This window comes from Saccopteryx leptura, unplaced genomic scaffold, assembly GCF_036850995.1.
Source record: "Saccopteryx leptura isolate mSacLep1 unplaced genomic scaffold, mSacLep1_pri_phased_curated manual_scaffold_48, whole genome shotgun sequence".
NCBI lineage: Eukaryota > Metazoa > Chordata > Mammalia > Chiroptera > Emballonuridae > Saccopteryx > Saccopteryx leptura.
This window is the reverse complement of record NW_027095730.1, coordinates 22127-39102: the sequence shown is the minus strand read 5'-3', so window position 1 is coordinate 39102 and position 16976 is coordinate 22127. Positions and strand designations below refer to the sequence as shown.

General features: G+C 43.6%; 1 pseudogene; it reads right to left on the bottom strand.

The window, feature by feature from the left end:
• LOC136387025 (histone-lysine N-methyltransferase PRDM9-like) overlaps nucleotides 1-16915 on the bottom strand; it is a 190141-nt pseudogene extending 173226 nt beyond the window's left edge.
• Between the last annotated feature and the right edge of the window lie 61 nt (nucleotides 16916-16976).

Below are 16976 nucleotides of genomic sequence, written 5' to 3'. Positions count from 1 at the left end.
AGTCAGCATTTTAGGTCATCTTCTGCATTCCTTTGCCCCTCACAGTCTGTCCCTCTCTCTCTTTTTTCCACTTGGGAGATAAGCCAGCCCTTTTAACACACCTCACTCCCTGGTCACCAGGCAAGTGATTGTGACCAGTAATTTCTGCTTTTTTCCCTGGAGTGAGATCCCCTCTGGGCTCTCAGCTTCACCTCCCCCCCTCTGTTCCTGTAAGCAGGGGTGATTCAGGCATCCCCTACCAGGTTTGTTGTGGCTTCTTCTTTGCTCCTTGGTTTTTGAGAGCTGTTCTTGTAGTCCAGAGTTGGTTTTTTATGCTGATTTTTCATAAATTAATTTGTATTCCAGTTTGGTGGTGGGAGCTGGGTGTCTGTGTATCTGCTTACTGCGCTGCCATCTTCAGGTCTCCTGGTTATGGGGTCTTGGTTACAGATCAAGAGTCTGTCTCCAGAGTCTGTGGTCGAGTCTGTATTCTGTTGTGCATCTGGGGTCTGAAGTCCCTTTGCATATAGCCTTGTGTCCCAGTTCCAGTGTGGGGCCCATGAGCAGCTCCAGTTCTAGGACATGATGTATGGACTCTGGTGTCCAAGGTGCCATGTAAGTTTTTGGCATTGGTGTTTCCTAGTCTCACTTGGCTCTGTAGACTAGTGTTTGGTGTTCAGTGCCAAGTCCTCTTTTTGGTTTGGGAGTCAGTCCAGTGCTCAGCTTCAGTTGTCTAGAATCTTTGGGGTCCTGATTCTGTCTAAGGGCTCTGTTCAGTACTGGTTGTTATGTTCACATTGGCAAGAAAGTAGATACTGATGGGGAAAGAGAGCAAAGTGAATTGGAGATTCTATTCTATAAAACATAATATGTGGGCCCTGGCCACTTGGCTCAGTGGTAGAGCATCAGCTCTACATGTGGAAGTCCTGGGTTTGATTCCCAGCTAGGGAACACAGGAGATGTGCCCATCTGCTTCTCCACTCTTTTCCCTTTTCTTTTTCTCTATCTCTCTCTTCTCCTCCAACAGAAGAGGCTCCATTGAAGCAAAATTGGCCTGGGTGCTGAGGATGGTTCCAATGTAACAATGCCCCAGATAGGTAGAGCAGTGTCCCACTAGTGGCTTTCTTGGGTGGATCCTGGTTGGTTGCATGCAGGAGTCTGTCTCTCTGCCTCTATGCTTCTCACTTAAAAAACAAACAAACAAAAAATGGAAAATGTGTTTCAGGGAAAAGCCCCTAGGTTCCATTTATTCTTATCTGATAGAAGGCTTCAGTATTCATAGGCTTCATGGCACATTAGAGGAATCCATTGTGTCCTGAGAAGCCCATTGTTCCTGCAGCCCTCTGGCTCAGGTTTGGGAAAAGTTTTCTTAAGGCACTGCCAGCCATGTGAGAGGGGAAACAAGAGGAAAAAGGTTCCATTGTAGGAGAGGCACCATCAGAGTAAAATATGGGTGGAAAACACTGATGTTCAGAATCCAGAGTGTTTATTATCAATAAAGATGTCCTTGTCAGCTGAAGAATAGAAACATGGTCCTAATAGAGATCTGGGCCTTTTGTTTGTCATTTTATTCTGCCTTCCTGCTTAGAGAAACAGAGTGACCACGTTGTGGATTCATCACTCCACGTTTCATTAGTTTTCCAAATTCATCCATTCATTTGAGACAGAGAGAGAGAAGCATTTACTCATTGCTCCACTTAGTTGTTTTAATTAGTTATGTGCTCATTTGTTGCTCCTTTTAGGTGCCAACAATGGGGCTCACACCTGTCACCTTGGCATTTGGGAAAATGGTATCTTCACTTAGCTACATGGCCAGTGCCACATAGCTTTTTAATGTATTATTTTAATTATTATTCAATTGAAATTATTTTATATTTCTAATTGTGATGCATTTGGGGGGTTATTTAGAAAATGTCATTTATACCTTAAATGTCAATTATACCTTAAATATACACATGGAGCCAGTTCATTGTTCCTCAGACTGTAGGAGGGATGCCACATACAGTGCTCCTCTCACTGACCACCAATAAAAGAAGTGCCCCTTTCAGAAGTGCAACAAGGGCTGGATTAATGGCCTGAGGGGTCCACAGTTTGGGAAATGCCTGCCTTAAATCATAAGGAGCTCGGCCCTGGCCAGTTGGCTCAGCGGTAGAGCGTCGGCCTGGCTGTGTGGGGGACCCAGGTTCGATTCCTGATCAGGGCACATAGGAGAAGCACCCATTTGCTTCTCCACCCCCCCTCCTTCCTCTCTGTCTCTCTCTTCCCCTCCCGCAGCCAAGACACCATTGGAGCAAAGATGGCCCAGGCACTGGGGATGGCTCCTTGGCCTCTGCCCCAGGCTCTAGAGTGGCTCTGGTCATGGCAGAGCGACACCCCAGAGGGGCAGAGCATCACCCCCTGGTGGGCAGAGTGTCACCACTAGTGGCCGTGCTGGGTGGATCCCGGTCAGGCGCATGAGGGAGTCTGTCTGACTGTCTCTCCCCATTTCCAGCTTCAGAAAAATACAAAAAAATATCATAAAGAGCTCGTAGGTCCCTCTTATTAATATTTTCTAGGTTCATGGCCATGACAGCAAGACACATACTTATATATTCTTTCAAACCATGAAGCTTTGTGAAGTTCACTTTCTGTTGCTTTGTGGTCTCTTTAAATATGTTTGAAGTGTGCTTTTCTGTCACCTGTGCACATACCAGTTTCAGAAGAGAACTTTAGTATAAGCACCTTAGTGTGAGATATGAAGACTGCAAGGAGCAGCTTGTTGACCCCCTTACCTTATTTCTTGTGTCCAATAGGTTTTGGGGTTTCCCAAAAAAAGTAATCTGTCAGATGTGTCACATGTTCTCAAATTAGCTGCATGTTATCCATGTCACCTTTGTAAATTAAGTTTCTGACCTGACCTGTGGTGGTGCAGTGGAGAGAGCATTGATTTGGAATGCTGAGGTTGCTGGTTTGAAACTCGAGGCTTGCTGGGTCAAGGCACATATTAGAGGCAACTCCTCTGAGGTGATGCTTTGTGCTCCTTTCTCCTTTCTCCTTTCTATCTCTTCTGTCTTTTCCCTAAAATCAATCAATATTTTTTTAAAAAATATCTTAGATTCTGTTATTCAGTTTTTTGAAGTGATCTATACCCCAAGTATGACCTCATTGTCTTGTATTCTTGGGAATTGCTGCGGACCAGAGCAGCTCCTAATAATGGTGCAGAATTAAGGAAACATATTTATCAAGAAAAATTGGGACCGGGAGGACTCTTCAATTGCTGATGGCAATATCCGAGTGCCCCATAGCCCCAGTTTGCTTTATTATATAGCCATATGCAAATCACGGAAGTCCTTGATACAAAGTTACACATCCAAGGCTAAAACAGGAACTCTCCCAAGGCATAAACAGGATGCATTAGTGAAATCTAACAACATCTGAAAACAAACAAAGAGTCAGAGGAAGGGCATATAAATTGCTTCCAGCAACCCAAGGAAACAAGTAAAGTGGGTGCAAATACTCAGCATAATAGCCAAATATGGAGGTGGAGGGGGGGAGAACTTAGCCTTTTGCTAAGCCTCAAATCTACAATGGCTTTCTGCCATTTATGGTCCACAACAGGGTATATCAGTTTCTCTTGAGCATATATTATACATTGACTATCTCTTGTTATTTCACTTGATTATTAGCCCAGCTGCTGGAACTTTCAAAGTATAAGGACATTTTTTATTTAAGTCCCCACAGTGTCGATGAGCCAGGCATGTGATATAAATAGCGGGGACACTAAGTCCTGGAGAGCCCTGCAGCTGAGATCATGGACATGTGTTAGCTAAGGATAAGCTTTATTTCTATTCCCTCTGTCAGTTTTTTTTATTTATTTTTGTAGGATTTGGTAGAATGTGGTAGTGCTGCTAGTGATTTTTCTGTATTCTACATTTCCATTGGTAGTGAAATGTATTGTGAAGCTCGCTGCTTGGATTTAGGGGTCATGAGATGCCCTTTATGGAGTCCTGGCTGTGTTTGCATTGTGAGTATCAGGTTCAGCTCCTGCATCTCTCATTCAGCAAGTGGGGTCTGTTGTTTGGCTCTATGTCTGAAGTTTGGTTATGGGGTATTGGTTACAGATCAGGAGTCTGTTTCCAGGGTTTGTTGTTGAATCTGTGTTCTGCTTTGCACCTGGGGTCCCTTAGCATGTAGCCTCATATCTGAGTTCCAGTGTGGGGCCCACAAGCATCTCCAGTCATAGGGCATGATGTATGGACTCTGGTGTCCAAGGTGCTGTGTCAGTTTCTGGCATGGGTGTGTCCTAGTTTCAGTTGAGTCTGTAGATGAGTGTTTGGTGCCGAGTTTCCTTTTTGGTTTGAGGGTTGATCCAGTGCTCAGTTTGAGTTGTCTATGGTCCATGGGGCCCTGATTTGTCTAAGGACTCTGGTGTCTGTTTAGTAATAATTGTTGTGTTCATGTAAGCAGGAAGGTAGATATGGATAGGGAAAGAGAGCCAAGTGAATGGGAGATTCTATTCTATAAAACTCAGAACACCTGCTCCAGGGAGAAGTCTCAAGGTTCCACTTAGTCAAATTTGATAGAAGGCTGCAATATTTGTAGGTTTAATGGCACATTAGAGAAATTTGTTGTGTTCTGAGATGTCCATCATCTCCTCAGCCCTCTGGTTCAGGTTTGGGAGGAGTTTTCTTAAGGCACTGCTGGCCAGGTGAGAGGGGAAACAAGAGGAAAATGGTTCCAGTGTCAGAGAGGCACCATGGGAGGCGGAAATGGGAGGGAAACACTGTGATGTGCAAAATTAGATTGTTGATAATTAAAAATAGTCTTTTCTATGTGAAAAATAAAAACATGGTCGAAGAGATACTTGGAATTTTTACTTTGTTTTCTTTTCTTATTTTTCTGCCTTTCTGTTGAGAGAAATGCACTAGGCATGTTGCAGGTCTATCAGCTTTTTCCATTAGATTTTTATATTTTTTACATTTTTTGAGAGAGGAGCATGAAATAATTTCTTGGTCACTTCTAACTTTGGAAAGCACGTGTTTGGTTGCCTGTTTGGGGGTCACACTGCTACACCAGCTAAATAAATTCTACTTCCTTCATCACTAACTTTGGAAAGCACGTGTTTGGTTGCCTGTTTGGGGGTCACACTGCTACACCAGCTAAATAAATTCTACTTCCTTCATCAAGTTGTGATGGGCAGTCTTTTGATCTAGGTTTGTCAAAATTCACCAAAAAAAAAAAACAAGCATAACTCGGGTGGTGTGTCACTTCGAGAAAAATGGCCTAACAAGAAGTCCCAGAACTAGAGGCTCAGTGTCAGAGTTCTGTTGTTTTGGCCTACAGACCTCTGGCACAGAGTGTCTACACTACAGCAAATGCTTTATCCTCGGCTACTGCACCTGGCCGTGCAGGAGCCGAGGATAAAATGTTTTTCTCAGCATGTGGCCCCATGCTTCTTTGGTATGCGACAGTGTGTCATCGAAAATGGCTACGCGTTTCAGTGTTGACACGCATGTCATAGGTTCACCATCATGGTTATAGAAAGTAGTTAACCTAAAACTGTCTGACTCAGTTACCCCTGCAGACTCTCTTCCATTGCATTCTTCTTGTTTCTTCCTCCTCAGTGAAGAGGGGGCCTGTCCCTCCTTCCTCAGGTGATCCACTTATCTGCTTATGTTAAGTACGTTTTCTATCTCTACTGATTTTTTTGTGTGTCGTAATCTATTGGTTCCAAAAAAGGTATTTTCTATCCCTAAATGAGAGTTGGATTAAATTTATGGTTATGCCCTGGCCGGGAAGCTTAGTTACTTAGAGTGTCATTCTGATACACCAAGGTTGTAGGCTTAATCTTTAGTCAGGAGACATCTACGAAATAATGAATGCATGAGAACATCGGTACAGTCATATTTGGAGTTTAGCAGTTCTAATAGATGTGAGTGCTATACTATAGTAGTCTGAATTTGCCATTTCCTAACGATATATCAGGCAGAGCTTATTTTTACAAGGTTAGGCACTTGGTCTTGTTTAAATAAGAAACATAAAAACTGGAAGTTTTTAAGACTATCCAAACCAAAATGACTTCAATCATTTGGAATGAAGATCTCTAATCCTGGAGACTGATAGTGTAGCAATTTCTATTTAATTTATTTATTTTTAAAACTCATTTTGAAGATTGGAGATAGAGAGATGAGAGAAGGGGAGGAGAAGGAAGTATCAACTTTCATCTATGCCTTATTCAGGCGAGCCTACTCTTTTTGTTAATTTATTTTATTTACGTTAGAGTGTGGAGAGAGAGAAGCAATTTTTTTTGTGTGTGTGAGAGGGACAGATAGTGACAAAAAGAGAATGAGATGAGAAGCATCAATTTTTTGTTGGGGCACCTTAGTTGTTCATTGATTGCTCTCTCATATGTGCCTTGATCAGGAGGCTACAGCATGAGTGACTCCTTGCTAGCCAGCAATCTTGGGCTTCAAGCCAGTGACCATGGGGTCATGTCTATGATTCCACACTCAAGCCTACATTCCCGCACTAAAGCTGGTGAGCCAGAGGTCAGGCCAGCAACCTTGGGGTTTTAAACCTGGGTCCACCCCATCTTAGTCCAATGCTCTATGCACTGCACCACTTCCTAGTCAAACACCATTCCCATTTTATAGATTAAAAAACAGGCACAGAGAAATTGATAATCTAGCCTTAGGTCGCACAGCTGGTGAGAGCAGAGCAGAGATTCATACCCACTATGGAATGATCTGGAGTCCATGTGGTGTATACTATGAGATTCTCACCCTGAAGGGACAGTGAAGAGATAGTGAGGGAGACCAGGTGCCCATACAGAGCCAGGCATATAGACATGCACATATTTCTCCCTGGTTTTTACCACTGGGATAACAGAGGTCAGAGAAATCCAGGACAAGAACCAAGAGAAGCCAAGGGAGGAGGGTGATGAGCCTACTAGGAGAGAAACTCCACTTCCCAGGAGTCAAGAAAATCCCTTTCTCTAGTAAGACTGTCTCAAATCCCTCTCACTGGGCAGTAACCTAAATAGATTGACTCCAGACTTCCACGTTTCCAGGGTTGAGTTTCTGTGTTTGACAGTGTGAGTTCTCTGTGGCCCTCTGGGAACTCTCTGATTTCAGTGATGGGGAGGGGGGGAATGAGGTATGTGGGCATCATAGTTTTATAAAGATAAGATATATTAGAACAAGAGGCCAAGAGACCATGGAGGAGATTGCTGTTGACATTCCAATAGCACTTAAGGAACTATTTGTCAAGGTCATCTCTTGTTATGAAAGTGAAGAACTTGTTTAACCAGTTACTTCTGTACTAATTACAGTCTTAGGAGGGTAAGGGGTCAGTAGCCTTCCTCTGAAGTCCCCTCAGAGCTGAGGTATGACCTGTGTGATGGCTATGGCTGTGGTGATGCAAGTTAATGCTAATGACTCACTCACCCTCCTTGCAAACAGGGGGCTTCGCCCCTGAGTGTGTACTCTGGTATCTAAGGAGAACTGATTTTTGTGTAAATCCTCGCTCACAATCCCTGCAAACATAGGGCTTCTCCCCTGAGCGTGTTCTCTGGTGTGTGAGAAAATTTGACTTCTGTGAAAAGCGTTGCACACACTTTCTGCAAACATAGGGCTTGTCCCCTGAGTGTGTCCTGTGGTGTCTGAGGAGATGTGACTTTCGTGTAAATCCTCGCTCACTCTCCCTGCATACATGGGGCTTCTTCCCTGAATGTATCCTCTGGTGTGTGAGAAGATTTGACTTCTGTGAAAAGCGTTGCACACACTTTCTGCAAACATAGGGCTTGTCCCCTGAGTGTGTTCTCTGGTGTGTGAGAAAATGTGTCTTCTGTGTAAAGCCTCACTCACACTATCTGCAAACATAGGGCTTCTCCCCTGAATGTGTTCTCTGGTGTGTGAGAAGATGTGACTTCTGTGTAAAGCCTCGCTCACACTGTCTGCAAACATAAGTCTTCTCCCCTAAGTGGTGTGTCTTCTGGTGTCTAAGGAGATGTGACTTCTTTAGAAAGCCTCGCTCACACTCTTGCAAACATAAGTCTTCTCCCCTGAGTGTGTCCTCTGGTGTCTGAGGAGATGTGACCCATCATCAAAGCCTTGCCCACACTCTCCATACTTGACAGCTACAATTTTTGACATTCCTACTCTCATAGACAGTTTTTCTGTGTCCACAGAATACATGTTCTGGACTCTGCTGGGCACTTTCTGCATCATTCTCTCTTGTTCTCTAGAGCTTTCCAAGTTTCCTTTGGGAGGTTTGAAAAAAGCCCTTGAAATCCTCCTCTGCCTGGTTTTTTTAAGCAAATGTTTGGACTTTTCTTTGACCTTTTGACCTTCAGCTTTGTCATTCCAGCTGTGTGTATCAGTATGTTGCTGCTGCTGATTTGGATACTCTGGGCAGGGATCCTCTGATTAGAAGTGATTTCTTGCAAATGTTCCTGGGGGAATTTGAGAGGGGTGATTGCATCCCACATGTTGACTGAGAAATTTCTGACTGGAGAAGGCCAGAGAGCAGGAGGGACATGGGTGTATCTCTGGCTGTGGTTCTGCTGAAAAAAAAATTTTGGTCAGGACAGATGTTTAAAAGGCTGCCTGGGCCATATGTTTTGTTAAGACTTGTCCCACGAGTCATTCTTATGGGGTTGACAGTGTAATCTCTTTCTCCCACAAATTGTTTCTTTACAGTCTGTTTTCTCTTTTCATTTTTATGTACTATATCTTCTTTAGAAATCCAGAAAGCCCACATTAAGAGTTCTTTCTACACATTGCCAGATGTGGGACTATCAAGTAGCAAACAGATGACAAACTAAAAATATGTCCTTTCTCAAGCTTCACATAAAATATTCATAGTTGATTTTATTCAGTGTCAGCCCATTTCATATACAATAGGAAGTCCTCTTTCAAAATAAATCCCCAACCATACTTTTTAAAAATTGATTGATTTTAGAGAGAGATAAAGAGGAGGAGGAAGAAGAAGAAGTGAAAGGATGAGGAGAAAAAAGAAGAAAAAGAAGAAGAGACAGAAAGACATTTATTCATTGTTCTACCTAGATATGCAGTCATTGGTCATTTCTTGTATGTGGTCTGACCAGGCTCAACCTTGGTGTACAGAATGGTGCTCTAACCAACTGAGCTATCCAGCCAGGTTCCCCAATCATACTTCTTACATTGCTGACTCCTATTCCTCTCCAGCTAATCCATAATCCTCTCTCACTAGGAGATAAAGTAATCTCTGAGAGGATTCCCCACTGAAGTTTATTCTGCAAAAATTAACAAAGCAAATCTTAGAGAATAAGTCTCCCTATAGCCAAGAACAGCAAAATCATCCCACCTCACTCAGGAATGTCCCCAGTGTCTCAGCTTGAGTCAGAGCACTGCATTCCAGGCTTCTGGACATCTATTGAAACTCTGCTGTAACCCTATACACTAGACAGGGGTGGACATCAGAAAACAGGCCCATGCCAGTTTTACCAGTGCATAGAGTGTTGGCCAAGCAGGTGGATGTCCCAGGTTTGAACCCCAGTCAGGGAACACACAAAAGGCAACTATCAGCTTCTCTTCTCCTCCCTCTCCTCCTTCTCTCTCTCTTCCCTTCCCACAGCCAGTAGCTCAATTGGTTTGATCATTAGCTTGATATCTCAGTTGGTTCAAATGTTGACCTCAGGCACTGAGGGTAGCTCGGCTAATCTGAGCATGAACTGCAGACTTGGGTTGCTGGGTGGATCCTGGTCAGGGCATATGAAGGAATCTGTCTATCTCCCTTTCTCTCACTTAAAAAAATTAAATCAAAATAAAAATATAAAGATTTAACCTAAGAATCAAAGGAATATGAAATAAATTCTTAATTTCAAAAGCATCTGATTCAATATTTTACTGACTTTAGAGTGTACCATGAAAATTCCTAAGAAGAGTTCTCTCTTTTTTTTTTTCATTTTGAAGAACAGTTGTGCCCACCTCTAGTTGCTGTGAAATGTCTCTTCTTCTTGCTGCCACACTTGATGCTCAGCATCTGGCCATAGTCATCACCATACCAGACTAGCAGCTCACAGTCTGGCTTGATGACCCAGAAGGTTTGGTAAAAAATCTTCCCATGATACTGAAAGGCTAACAGGTTCTGCTCTTCATCATCCTGGGCACAGTTCACATACCTGGGATTGAGGCAGGTGAAAGAAAAGAAACCCACAGGTGATGAATTCCTACTACCTCTGAGATCCATGTCCAGCTCTGCACCTGACAGTCGGGCTCTGATGTCACTCACTCCCACAGTGCTCCCAGAGAACCTTCTGTTTAATGTCTGAGCCTGTCACAATGTCATATGACTTCTTATGTCCAGGTCCTGCTTATGGTGCTCATCCTTCCTAATACCATTTTCCAAAGCCAAATTCAGACATAACCTCCACCCTGATTGGCCATAAATTCCAGTGACCACTAGCTTTTCAAAACTAACTCAGGTTGTTTTACATCACATAACTTGCTACTTGATGTTGGACTCTGTGTCTAGATTAGTTCACTTCATTAAATACTCAGCCCAAGTCCATCTTTTCTTGAGAGGCCTTTCTCCATTATTCTCACATGTTATTTAGGCAGCATTTGATGCCTCACCAGGTTCCCCAAAAAACCTGGAGGTCTCCCTGCCCCACCGAAGTGAGAAACAAAGAGGGAGACAGACAAACTCCAGCATGAGCTCGACCATGATCCACCTGACATGCCCACCAGGGGGCAATGCTAAGCCCTTCTGGGGTGTTGCTCTGCTTCAACTGAAGCCATTGTAGTGCCTGAGGTGGAGGCCATGGAGCCATTTTTAGCACCCGGGCCAACTTTGCTCCAATAGAGCCTTGGCTGTGGGAGAGAAAGAGAGAGAAAAAGGAGTTGGGGAAGGACAAAAAAGCAGATGAGCAATTCCCTGTGCCCTGGCTAGGAATCTAATCTTAGACTTTCACATTCAGGCTGATGCTCTACCTCTGAGCCAACTGATCAGGACTTGGAGCTCTCTTTGTCTTAACAAAATCGTAAAGAACAATAATAGCTTACTCACATTCTGTAGCTTCTGATGAAAGAGCCCCTCAAGGAAGTGGCCAATGATCATTGCTCTGCAGGCTTCAGAACTCAGTTCTAGTTAGAAGAGAGACTGGGATCATTTGCTGCCTTCACAGTTTTAAGCTATCCTGGTTTAGATATTCTGGCACTCTGTGATTCTCAAAAAATAGAAAAGTTATAGCTAAACATTTCTAAAATTAATTGTTTCACTCTGTCTACAATTCATCCTCTATAAGAAGATGGGTTATATGATCTGTTTAAATAATGAATACCTTCCTCTGAACTGGAATATAGTAAGGGCTTGCTTAAATAATGTTCATTAGATCAATTAAAGTATAATCCAAGCCCTCAAAATTTTTTATCCAGTGCCTAAATTTTGTCTAGCATAAAGATTTATATTTTGAGGACATATACTTTATTTTTATCTCCTTTTTTTAATCTAAATACCTCCTGCCTTGAAAGAGCACTGAAGGGAGAAAAAAGAGGATCAGAGGATTAAGGGAGACCACTGAGGGAGGCATGATGAGAAGGAAAGATGTATGGGCCTGAGAGGGATGAGTGTTCTCCATGACTCCCAGAAACTTATTGGCCTTACCTCATCCAGTTGGCCAAGGATTCATCCTTCCCATCCACATACTCATGGCAGTTTCTCCCTTTGGTGATCTGCATTTCAGGAAGAAAATATAAAGACTTTTTTGGATGAGCAGGTAATAGAGAAATTATTTTACCCTACTGTCAAAAAAACTCTATCAGCTTGCATGCATTGCCACTCTGGACCACATGATACTTTTCTTACTCATCACATCTGAGTTGACCTGTCCACTCAGGTCTAGGAGGAGGCATTTTTTTGTGTCTGTAACACTTTACTTCCACTTAACCTGTGATACTTATCAGGAGTTTCATAGTGTGAAAAGTGCACTTGTACCCAGAACTAACCATATTGTCTCCATCCATGTCCTAGTATGTAGAAAGGCAGGTCCCACCAAGCCATGGGATTGATGTGGAAAGTCACAAGAAAGGGAAAGAGGTAAATGTTTCTCACCAGCCAGGATATCCATTGTTGCCTGCCTCTTCATCTTCTGTAATCTGGCCCTCATAAGGCCAAAGTGTAGATCCTCTGGCAGAGCAGATGCATCATTTCACATTTCAAGACCAGCCTCAGGGATGCCCGATGCTCTAATTCTCAACCCAGGGGGCAGAGTGAGGGCTGCGTGATTTGGATGCCCCTTATTCACTGCACTGTCTTTTACAAATGTAGGGGGCCCATGCACGTCACAACTGTCAGTGAAGAAGTTCTGACACTTCTCACAATCTGGGGGTGAGAGCAACAGGGATTAGGGAAGGTGTAGTGCATGTTCCTGGACATATAGAGCTTCAGAGAGAGCCTAGGCACTCACATTATTGAGCCTCAATTCTGTAGGGCAAGTCCATAGAGAACGGAATGCTTAAATGACCAGACAATATTATTGTATGAAGAGATAACATGCTTCTGAGGGTCACTTACATAGGTAGTCATCATCCTGGGGCTTGCTGTCCTCTTGGTGCTCATGGCCTTTTCTTTCTCGTAGACTATACATCTTTACTTCAGTCTCCTTTCTCATGAGTTCTAAGTTGGAGAAGAATGAGTTGAATGGAGGCTGGAGTGTTAGTCCCTATGTTATCAGAAAACACACAGTCTCCTCTCATCAAATTATCACATGTCCTTCTGTATACTCTGGTATTTTCCTTTGTAAAATATTGGCTCAGAGAGCCTCTATAATAGTAAGCCTCTACACTGACTACAGATGACCAATGCAATATTTGTTTTTATAGCTTTCCATTATAAGGGTTAACTTCCCTACATTTAATTATTCATAAAATATTTATTAAGGGCACAGTATATGTAAGGCATTTAGGAAAAGCCTGCTATACAACACCAACAGCATATGGTTGCTATTATCAGAGATGTATTTATTGGACAACGTGTATCTGTCAGTTATTTTACATTGAATTTAAGCCCTAGCCAGTGGCTCAGTGGATAGAGTGTTCGCCCAGTGTATGTCCCGGGTGTGATTCTGGTCAGGGTACATAGGAAAAGCGACCATCTTCTCCACCCCTTTGTCTTTCCTTTCTCTCCCTCTTCCATTCCTGCAGCCAGTGGCTCAATTGTTTTGAGTATTGGCCCTGGGTGCTGAAGATGGCTCAGTTAACCAGAGAACATCATCCTGAGGTGCTAAAAAATAGCTCAGTACTCAAGAAATGGGGTTTCCAGGTAGATCCTGGAAAGAGTGTATATGGGAGTCAGCCTCACTATCTCCCCTCATTTTACCTAAAAAGTAAACAAATATATACACAAAGAAATAAATTAAATCAAATACTGTCAAAGAATATATGCATGTATCTTCACCTTACACATTAGCATTCAAGAGCTCAGAGAATCTGTAAGATTTGCCCAAAACTCCAGTGCCAAATTCACTCTTGTTTTAGTAGAGCTTAAATCCAGGCCTACCCAAAGTCTATCCCACATAACTAGGCCATAATTATTAGTCTGTCTAGAGGACTTAGAGGGACTGAAATCTATAAAATTTTTTTTCTCTTACCCAATTTTCATCTAGAGTGTTGTCCAGAGGGTCTTGCTTCTTGAGGATGGACTGTGATTCTGAGGACCCAGGTTTGAAACCCTGAGGCTGCTGGCTTAAGTTTTGGCTAATCTGGCTTTAGTGCAGGCTCACCAGCTTGAGCATAGGGTCGCCAGCTTAAGCGTGGGATCATAGCCATGACCTCATGGTTGCTGGCTCAAGTCCAAGGTAGCTGGCTTGAGCAAGTGGTCACTCACTGTACTGTAGCCCCCCAATTAGGGCACATATAAGAAAGCAATCAATGAACAACTAAGGAGCTCAATGAAGAATTGATGCTTCTCATTTCTCTCTTTTTCAGCCAGTCTGTCCCTCCCTCTCTCTCTATCTCACACTAAAAGAAAAAGAAATTGGTCGTTCATGTCAAAAATATAATAAAGGTAACTTAACTGGATAGAAAGTCCATTTCTTTAACATAACACTTTCTTCTTTCTGTCTTCTTTTTTTTTAATTTTTAAAAATTTTCCTGACCTGTGGTGGCACAGTGGATAAAGCAGTGTCCTGGAACACTGAGGTCACCAATTCATAACTCCAGGCTTGCCTGATCAAGACACAAACAAAAAGCAACACTATAGGTTGATGCTTCCTGCTCCTGTCTGCCTCCCCCTTCTCTCTTTCTCTCTCTCTCACTCCTCTCTCTAAAATCAATAAATTCAATTTTTTATTAATTTTAGAGAGAGAGGAGACAAGAGTGAGAGAGAAAAATTGATTTGTTGTTCCACTCATTTATGCATTTAGTGGTTGATTATTCTTCCTTTTTTTTTTCTTTTTCTTAGCTAGAGAGACAGACAGAAAAGGAGAGGGATGAGAATCATCAACCTACAGCTGCAGCATCTTATTTGTGTATTGATTGCTTTCTTATACGTGCCTTGACTAGGCATCTCTAGCTGAGCCAGTGACCCCTTGCTCAAACCAGCAACCTTGGGCTCATGCCCACAACTTTGGGCTTCAAGCCAATGACCATGTGGTCATGTCTACGGTCCCACACTCAAGCCAGCGACCATGCACTGAGTTTGGTGAACTCATTTTCAAGCCCTCAACCTTGGGGTTTGAAACCTGAGTCCTCATCGTCCTAGATGATGCTCTATGCTTTGTGCTACCACCTGGTCAGGCTTCAATGGTTGATTCTTATATGCACACTGAGTGGACATCAAATTCATAACCTTGGTGTATGAGGACGACTCTAACAAATTAAGCAACTTGGTCAGGGCTGCTTTCCTTCCTATACTTTCACCCTTACACATTTGGCCATCCTTACCCTTCCTTAATCATTAAAGTCTAGTCAGCATCAAACAGTCTTATGAACAAAGCCTCAGGTCTGTGGACCACAGAAACCATTTGCATCAAGTTAGAGATCACATCTGGACTTCAGCTGTGTTTCAATGCTAGACCCATGAAAGCAGAAAGACCTTACTGACCACACCCTCGTGAAACCAGACACACTGAAGAGATGGCTGACACAGGGCCTGATACAATGATCCTTACCCTGGCCCACAACCACAGCTGCCTTAATCACCACGATTAATCCTTTTCTGTCTGCGATGTACCTGGCGCTGCACAGGGAACCCTGTCCTGGAGCACTGCTCACCTGCCAGACCTTCCTCCTCCTCTTGTGATGACAAGTGTTCTGAATGAGTTATTCCTTATGTGCTTTTATACTTTTATACCGTTCCTGCTCATTAACACATGTATAAACATGTATAATTGTTTACACTTGGAAGCAGTGTAGCGAATCATCCTTACTGCAAAATGTACTGTTTTCATCTCACTTGTTTGCTAAATGCAAGCTTTGTCCCTCATTAGCTGCTGAGAGGTTGGGGATCTCAACCCAGGTCGGTTTCTAAAGGGAAGCATCATGCCTGTGGCCCCTCACCTCGGCACCTCTGAGTCCATTTATCATGTGAGTCCTCAATGTCCTCTGCAGGGGTTCTGGTGGTCTGCTTGCGGTGACCCATGAAAGAGGGCCCAGAGGCTATGAGGCCTGGGGAGAAACAAAATCGTGGTCCCCAAGAGGAAGCACTTGAAGGAGCATGTAAAGCCAGAATCCATGACCACCATCACAGCCGCCTGGCCCATGCAGGTTTGTGTTGGATTTGGACAGTCAGTAAAAAAAAAAACAGAGCCAAACACTGGTGGGCCATCATGTTTAATCTTAGCTTGCACCCAGTGGGAAAGTAAAACATACACTGGGCTCAAAATCCCACTCATTCAGTACTCACAAAGCTACTGACTTATCAGAGTTTCCTAGAATCAAAGGTTTCTAGCTCACCAGCCTTATTCACCTCTGTTCCCATCTCCTTCTCTCTGCAAAAACTCAGCACCAACTGGCTTTTGCTTCAGCACTCTGCCATCTTAGCTACTTCTCCTCTCCTCCATGTGGCTTTTCTCTGCTCTCCTCTCTAATGCTAATCTCAGGAACTGAGAGAGAGCAAGCTCCTGGTCTGTTCCACTTTATAGTGTAGAAACCAAAACCATTAATCCAATATACAAACAAGGAAATCTCTGATACAAAGTCACTTATCTGAAGCAGGATGGGATTGTACCACCCCACATCAAAAAGGGTGGAAAGGGCTTAGTCCAGTGGTCAGGAACCTATGGCTCGTGAGCCAGATGTGGCTCTTTTGATGGCTGCATCTGGCTCACAAACAAATTTTTAATAAAAAAAATATTAACGTTAAAAATATAAAACATTCTCATGTATTACAATCCATTCATTTTCTACCACTCATGTTCATGGTTGTGGGTGGCTGGAACCAATCACAGCTGTCCTCTGAGACAACACCAAATTTTTATTGGCTAATGTGTAACGTACACAGGTCATTGTATGGCTCTCACAGAATTACATTTTAAAATATGTGGCATTCATGGCTCTCTCAGCCAAAAAGGTTTCTACCCCCTGGCTGAGTCCTAACACCAAGCTGCAAGCTATAAGGATCCTGCCTTCCCACAGCCCGCCCCCAACACACATTAATATCACCTGGGTGATGGGCTCCCTCGTGAGCAGCACCATCTTTAACAAAGTGAGCATAATATCTGCCCAAGAGCAACACCTACACTCAGGCCGCCTGTGTGCTGCCCCGCGGTCCCCGCCTGGTCCTCACACCCCATCACCTTTGCGCAGCAGCGCGCCTTCTCCCAGCCGCCCAAGGCGGCCACCCTCCTGGAAGAAGTAGGCGCGGATGTCTCTGAAGTCATTGGGTGGCTGGGGGAAGATGCAGCCACATGAACTTGTACAGTCTCTGGCAGAACCCCCTTCGCCCCGCTGGGTCCTGGCTGCCCCCAGCCCACCATGCCCTCCCTGCTGCTCCCTCAGCGCTACCTCGTGGGCTCCTTTCCACGTCCACACTCGGCC